We start from the raw sequence: 8,372 nt of genomic DNA, 5'->3' as shown, positions 1-8,372 counted from the left end.
CATGGGCTTGGGGTGGCAAACAGAGGAGCAGGGCAAGCTGTGAGCAGTTGCCAGCCAGGACAGCCAGGAGCTGCTCCAGGCTGCTTTTCACAAGTTATGGTGCTGAGAGCACTGCTTTCCCTGGTGCCATCACACAGACACAGGCTGGATGTGGCCCCAGAGATCCACTTGGCAGCCCTCCCCAAAATTTAGTTTATAACTGGGAAATGTCTGGATCCTTTCTTTGCACCATCCACCTGCTTCCAGCAGGATGGGACACTGCCTGCTCTGGCTGGGGTTGGCTGAGCAAAAGAGTGAAGGGAAATCCCATAGCCTTTCTGCAGTGGGAGTTAATCAAATTGTGCCTCATTTGGGGCACAGGAGGTGAGAGCCCAGAGCAGAGCTCCTGCTGCCTGTGCTGGACTAAGAGCAGGCTCTCATATACCAGTGGAATCAGCGATTTAAAGGAGTAATGTGATCAGATGTAGCCAGTTATTATAAAGGCCTTGGTGACTTTAATGAGGTCCTGCACAGACTGGATTACCATGGTCACTCATCCATAGTTCATTAGAGCCTGCGAAAGGGGATCTACAAGAAGTCATGAAATACGATCTCCTAATCTCCCCTAAGTAGGAGAAGCCCAGCTATAAAAAAAAAAAGCCTTTTAAAAATACCCGTGAAGTGAATAAATCTCCCTTGTGCTAAAAGGCAACGACAGCAGACCCGTGAGAAGGGGATCTGCTCATGGGATGTGTTTTCCATGCACACAGTTAGAGAGACTTCATACAAGGGTGGTGTGCCTGGGAGGAGGAACAGGAGATTTTCTAATGGTTTTCTTGGGATTCCTGGGGAAAACAAATAAATAAATAATGGCTGGGAGGAGGAATACGACAGACAGACCTGCTGTCCCCATGGGCAGCAGTGGGCAGAGAGCCTAGAGGAGAGAGAAGAGAGCCTAGGTCTGCCCATCTTGGAGGGATGCCCAGTTTCTGGTGTCCCTCTCTGTTCCAAATGCCCTCACCCTGTCTGGGGTTGGATACATCATTTATGGGCAGTGAATGGCAGCCAGCTGGCACCTCCTCATCTCAGGCTGTTCCCAACCAATCCCTTTCCCAGGAAAGGTGGGCTTGGCATTATCTCAGATATCCTGCCCACCAGAACAGCTTATTGGGGTGAGGATGCTTCTCTGAGCATGACACATCACCTGGTGCCTTCAGGTCATGACTGCAAGTTCCTGAGTCTGAGGACATCACTCACCTCAGCTGGCATGGCTGGATCCTCTCTGTGGAGTGAGGTGGTGTCCCAGGGCCATTTTGGGGTTAGAAGAACAAGGTATCTCCAGGGATCTGAAGGAAGTGGGATGGAGCAGCTGGGACAAAGCTGTTCCAACAGCTGGCAGTGATTTCCACAGCTGGTTCTGTTGAGATGAGTTGTGTCCAGCCCCACTCCATGGGCAGTGGGAAGTGGAACAGCCCTATGAATGGAAGAGAAGGCAGAGCTCCTGAAAATATGGGATGAGATCTACAACCCCTACATTATGGTGCAGGCAGTTCTCTGAACTGGGAAACCCACATCGCTCCATGGGTAAAGGAATTGGCATGGCAGCAGAGATGCCAGAGTGGAGGGATGCCCCTACAGGACTGCCCAAGCAGGACATGCAAAGAGAAACCCTGAGAAGATTCCCTGTCCACTATAAACTACCCCAGCCCTTATCAGGGAGAGCATTCAGTGAGCAATTAAGTGAAGACTTTATTAATTCTGCTGCAGCTGGGACTGCTCAGGGGCTTAACCTGAAGCATGTGCTCCTCTGACTGAGGGTCTTAATGCACTCAGTGAACATCTGGATACGGCCCGCCCCTTCCAGACCTTTCTTCTCTCCACGGGCAGCCGGGTTATCTGGAGGGGAAGGAAGCCTGAAAGCCGACTCTGTCCTCCAGGGCAGCTCTCATTCCTCAGCCAGCCCAAGGGACAATTTGGCAGAAAGGAGCGTCGCACAAAGGAATGTCCCGTGATGGACGGCGCTTAATGGGACACCTCCATGTGCACCCCTGGCCACGGGTACAAATCCTGAACTGTCCCCAGCAGCCTCCTGGCGTGGAGAGGTGATGGTGAGGCTGAAGGATGCCCACACTCACCCTCACAGCGTGGTGGATGCTTTCCCTGCAGACACCTCTGCTCAGGCACTGGTACCTCTGGACGCGCAGGCTCTGCAGACTCCAAACGCCGAGAAATGTTTGACAGAGCAGCATACATATTCCAAACATTGTTTGATTCATGTTTTAAAGTCTCACTTGCAAGCATACTTCCCCAGCTCAGACATCAATCACTGCAAATATGTTCTTATAAACAAAGCAACACAGACTGACTGTCTCTTCCACCCTTGCCATGCGCAGGTCACTGGGCAGCACCCTGGGGAGAGGCGCTTCCCAGCACATCTGAGCCCCCCTTGGAGGACACCAGCACAGGTAGCTGAGGAAGAGCAATGGGAAACCTGTTACCTGTGGCACACTCCAATCCAAGGATATGTATCCCAAAGGAAGGCAGCTGAGTCCATCACTGTGCTGGGAATTACTCGCTCTTGCTGCACAGCCCCTGCGCAAGGGTGCCCATCCTCGAGTTTACAGCTGTCCCTTCATCTCCTCATCTCACTCCATGCCCCACCCAAACACACATCTCTGCCACTGCGGGGATGAGATTTCCCAGGCAGAGACAGGGGATGAAGTTCCTGATGGTCAGGATGAAGTATTTTCCAGCATGTGGGATTCCTGCATGCAGCTGCACACTTACATGGACAATGAGAGCAGAGGTGTAATTTCATTTTATGTTTTAACTCTGAATGTCTGATTACCACATCTAATATCTCAATAGACCACCTCCCCCTCAGCATTAGGGACCTGCAATGGGCATGGGAGTGTCATAGCTGGCTGCTCCTCACAGTCACTGCACTGTCAGCACCAGAGTTTCCCTGTCCCACTGCCTGCAGGGACATGGTGAGGTGCTGGGTCTCCTTCCTCTGCTACTGTGGACATCCCAGACCCCACAAGCCCCAGCCCTTGCTACCCCACAGCAGGGACCCCAAAGTACATGCAGTTCTGGGGCCACCCCTGCCACCAACTGGGCACCCCAAGAATCCGGACAAAAGTGGTGAGACATGACAGAGATGGTGGAAAAAAATGTCTGCTCCAAATTCATGGGGATTGGAGACTTTTTAAAGCAAACTCCCTTTCTTTAGGACACTCCAGCAAAGTTCAGGATCCTGTTGGTAGGTGACTCTCGCACTTCTCAGCCCTCTGTTTAGGAAAAATAAATAGGAAAGAATCCAGAGGCGGTGCTTTCCTCCTGCTCCGTGAGATGGATCAGCGCTTGCTGCTGCAGGAAAACTGTCCCACTGTGATCTAACCCAGTGCTTTGTCCTGAAATGCTCTGCCACGGCTGAATACATGACTCCTCTGGAGCAGGGTGACACATTCCAGCCCCAGACAGTGACACTGACAGATGCAATCAGCCTGCAAGGTTTAATGGGAACATGGCGCTGGTGGAGCTGGCAGCGGGAAATTTATGAGGAATTTGTGAGAGGAAGAGGAAAATGAGCAGCATTTGCTGATGCACGAGGGAGGAAGATCCCAACAGGGCAGCAGCAGAGCCATGGCCTGGTGGCATTTACTGGGGGCAATTTGGTGGCAGGGTGCTGGTCATGGGGAGGGAACAGCAGTGTGGTGGGACCAGAATGGGGTCCTGGCCCTCAGCCATAAAAATGGCAATTGGGAGGAACCTCTCTGACCATCTCCTGCATGGGAAATGATGAGCCCTGTGTCCCACCACAACCCCTAAATTGAGTAAACCCCATCCTGCTGCCAAGCTTACCCAGAGCTGCTTTTTCAGAACAGCAATGCTCTTTCTGCCAGGTTTTGCAGGCTCAAACTCTTCCAGGTCAGGAGCTACATCTAACAGGTCACTGGGGCTCATCCAGCCCAGGGCTGAATACCAAACTGCTGATGGGAACCTGGTCACTGCCTAAGCTCCCTATTTCAGCCAAAGCACTAAGGCCAGGGAGATTTTGGACATGTACATCTCTGGTTTTCCTCCTCCACTCTTGCCCTGCACTCCTGTCAGTCGGACAGAGGGTCAGTATCAGTCTCCATCTCTCCTGACTCAGCCCAACACCAGCTGCGATGGCCTGAGATAGCAGCAAGTGGCTCAGCCACAGGGCTCCGGGGGCAATTAGAGAGGAGACAGCTCCTGCCTGCACCCAGCTCCTTCCCACACCTCAGGGCAGGGCTTGAAGCCTCTGGAACCTGCTGGGATGCTCGGGGGGCTGCATGCTTTGGGATTCTTCCCCACAGAGGGGTGAGGAGGGCAGTCCCACCACAGCTCCCACAGCCAGCACGGCCTGACAAGGCTGTGAGGAGGGAAGGAGAGGGGAAAAAAATGTCTCACTGCTGTAAGGAGATTTACTGGGCTTGTTATCAGCACAGGAAGAGCCAGAGCTTAGGGGCAAATGGGAGATGCTTTGCCTATTGCGGTATTTTTTCCTACTGTGCTCTGAGCCGGCTCATGCAGCGCAGGCGGGCGGCACACTCAGCTCCACTGAGCCCTTTCCAGCAAGCTCCATGTGAGCCCTGTCACCTCCAGCTTTCTGCTTGCAAAGACAGGGGCTGCTCAAAGCCCAGAGCACCTGTGTTCATTTAAAAAGTGCTTTGTGTTCATGTGCCAGTGTCCATAAGCCCAGCACAGCCCCTGGTGTGGCTGTGTGCTGCAGCCCAGCTCACCTGGCTGGTGGCTGCTCTCCTCATCCACACATTTGGGTCTCAGCAGCTGCTTTCCACCTGGAATGGGGTTTATAACCACAGCCAGGACCAAGAGATGGGTGGTTATGGGGGTTTTGTGGGGCTTCCCGATTCTGCTGCCTGCATGCACCTCACACCATTGTCACCACAGCACTCCGGGTTGGATCCTGGGGCTTATTTCCATGAGCTCTCAAGGCTGTGGAAGGTTGAGAATGAGGTGGTTTTTTTTTTCCCAGGTGAGAAGGAGGGTTATGCTTTGTGCTTATTTGAAGCCCCTACAAATACCTGGGGGAGCACCTGTGTGCTGGGGAGCATTTTAGGGGGCACATTCAGATACTTGTGGGAGAGGGGGAGAAACGACTTCCTCATCCCACAGACTGCATAATAGCATCCATGGAATTAAAACAAGGTCTGAGCGAGAGAAATGTATCCACAAAGGCCTTTATCTAACAGAATCAGAGCTCAGCAGTGGTGAGGGAAGCAGCGTGCAGCTCGCAGGAGACCCAGCCCATCTAGAGTTTCAGCTCTGGTTAATGACACAGCAAATCGAGCCTGTCATCTTTAGACATGATGTTTCTTGTCCTTTCGGCCCAAGAAAACAACCACCACCCTCTAAAACTGCAGTTTCACAGTGGTGTAGCCCCTTCTCCCCCATCCCCTCCAGAGGAAAGGCAGGGGCAGCAGGTCTTGGGGTGAGAGGAGCAGCACTGGGGACTCACCACCCTCCACCCCACAATTTCAGCATCACACTGAGCACATGAGGCTGGGCCAGCTTCCTCCTAGAAAGCCACAGTGAGGTGGAGTGCCCATCCAGAGGATCCCTGTTCCCTCCGTAAACTGGCAGGTTCAGGCAAATCCATGAGGAACAACTTCTAAAACCTAATTCCGTGTGTGTTGGGCTCCTGGCAGGGCTTCACCAGGCTGGGCTTGCTGCAGAGGAGGGGCAGCTGCATGGCAAAACTTCACTGCTAAAGACCCTGGGATAGAAATATTTGTGCCTAAATCACAGAACAATGCCTCTAGCAGAAAAAGCAGCACCATACATACATATATATATATATATACATACACTATATATATTTCTTTATATTTACAACTACAGTTGTAATTATATTTGTACTTACTTTTTTTAATATATATTCAAACATTGATTTATATATGCAAGTGTATTCTTATAATATATATAAATACTGTATCAGGATTGCTGGTGTGTGTATATTGCTGGTTTAGGAATTATTGGAAATTACTGGATTCTTTTTAGGAAAAAAATCCTGATTTTTTTTGCTCTAGGCATAACATGGAGTATGTTAAAAAAAAAAAACTTTAAGAAGGGCTTTAACACCTTGTTGGAAAATGGGTTTTGTTTGTCCCAGGGTGAGTGTTCTCAGCTCCTGCATATGATGGGCCTTTCAGAGAGGCCACAGGAGCTCTGGGGCACGATCAGAGTGGAGCTCAACGCTGGTACAAAATCCCTCCCTGCCAGAACTCACCCTGATGGAAAATGCACTGTGCTGAAGTCAGGGATCCTCCAAGAGCTGGGACAATCAGCAGTGAGGTGCTGGTGGTGGCCATCACCTTGCCAGCACCCACCAGCTTTGTCCTTGTCCCACAGAACATCCCTGGAGCCGCTGCCCCGCCAGCGCGGCGGATTTCACAACATTTCCCCAGGAGTGTTTGGATTTACCGTGTAAAACAAACCACTTTTGTCCAAACAAGATGCTTCTTGCAGAGATGGCTATTTTGGGTTGGGTGTTTTTTATTTTAATGGCCTTTCAAAGAGCAGAACTGGTTCGCACGAAGCTGCTCCAAATGTTTCCAAGCAAAAGTTTAAGAGGAAACTGGAGTTTCGCTTAAGAGTCTTTTAATGAGGAAGGCTCGTTTTTCCTTCATGTTCCCTGCTCTTCTTGGAAAACCAGGAGCCAAGAGAAGAAAGGTCTTCAGCTCGCAGCAAACGATTTTGTTTCAGTTTTGAGAAGTAGGGAGGGATCAGCATTTTTATGGGAGCAGTTTATTTCCTTCCAATAAGCTCCATTTCAGACAGTTTTTTTCCTCCAGAGCATGTTAGGAGGAGCCACATATTTACTGTGTATGTTGATATACAATAAAAGCGTTATTCTTTGGAGGTCTGGATTCACTTTTTACAGCATTGGCCCCATCCTGTGACTCCCTGGATGCAGAGAGGTACAATATCTGTGGTGACACCATGGACCATACTGACAAAAGGACACTCAGTGTCTCTGTGCCTTTTTACCTCAAAATCCCCTCACTTTCCCCCATGCCTATGAAGGCAACAGCACAGTCATGCTGGGTGCTGGATCCCAGTTTGGGATGGGAAATAATGAGCTCCAGGGAGGCTTCTGCCACCTCCCATTTATAAAACAGTGGAAAAAGGGGTGGGAAAAAGCACTAAAATTATTTAAGACCCCCAACTCTCAAATAATTTTCTGTTGCAAAAAAAAAAAGTATTAACAGATGCTTGTTAATTTTTAAAATCATCTCAATCTGCAAAAAACCCAACCTTGGAAAACCCATCTTGAGAGTCTTGCTGTAATGGCTGGCCCGGCAGCTCCACAGACATCTCAGGATGCAGTGGGGGGAACCAAGGGGAAATCAATCCCTCTGCTCCCATGGAAGTGAGCAGTAACTCCTGCACCTGAGCAGAGAGAAAACCTGGAATTTTGAGAGACCTGAGTATAACCAGGATAATAAGGCACCACTAATTGTCCTCATTGTCCTACCCTGGCACAGTTGGGAAGGCATAGCCAGGCCTGGCCTGAGACACTGTGTGATGAGAACTGGAATTGCCCTGAAAATCTTAGAGACAAAATGAATTAAAAACCCCCTGTGGATCCACACAGAGAGGAAAGTGGGAAGCAGGGATGCCAGGACATGGTCCCACCACAGGGAAACATGTACAGGATGCTGTTCCCTGGCTCTTGCTGCTCTGCAGTGCCAGCCCATCACACTGAGCCTGTAACAGAGCAGAGCCCTATCAAAACATCCCAACCTATTTTGGTGGTCTGGGCCCCTGTCAGCAGCCTTTTCCCACCACAAAGCCACTTACCTGCAGTGTCATATAAACATAGTGCAGAACAGGAGCTCACCCACTGAGCCAGGTCAGTCCTTGTGCCAGCCACAGTAGCAATGGGACAGGAGGGAAGTTCCTCTTTCAAGGAAAGTGGGATGGTGGTGTAAGCAGGGACCAGGGAAATCCCTCATGCACACGTGGTGTCGTATTACCTGGGGCTGGAAGGTCCCTGAGCTCCTGGAGTTGGAAGGTGTGGGAAGAGAAGTCCCCACAGTGGCACTGCCAGGATTAATGGAGAGCAGGGGGAGAGGGAGAAAGGCACATCTCATGTCATGACCCACCTCCCTTTCCCCACCAGCACACAGGAGATGACCCAAACCTGCACTAACATCTGACCAAGGGAACGACTGGAAGCAGCAAGTCCAGCTCTGCCCACCCAGACCCAGCAGTTTGTCTCCAGCTATGCCCCAAACCAGATGCTTTTGACGAAGACGCCAGGAGCTGCCTTAATAAGCGCTTATGCAATCCTTCTCGGCAGAGGAAATGTCTTTCCCAATCCCCAGCCATTAGCAGTTGGC

The sequence above is a fragment of the Zosterops lateralis genome (assembly GCF_965231275.1).
Source record: "Zosterops lateralis genome assembly, chromosome: 14".
Lineage (NCBI taxonomy): Eukaryota > Metazoa > Chordata > Aves > Passeriformes > Zosteropidae > Zosterops > Zosterops lateralis.
Note: the sequence above shows the minus strand (reverse complement) of the source record.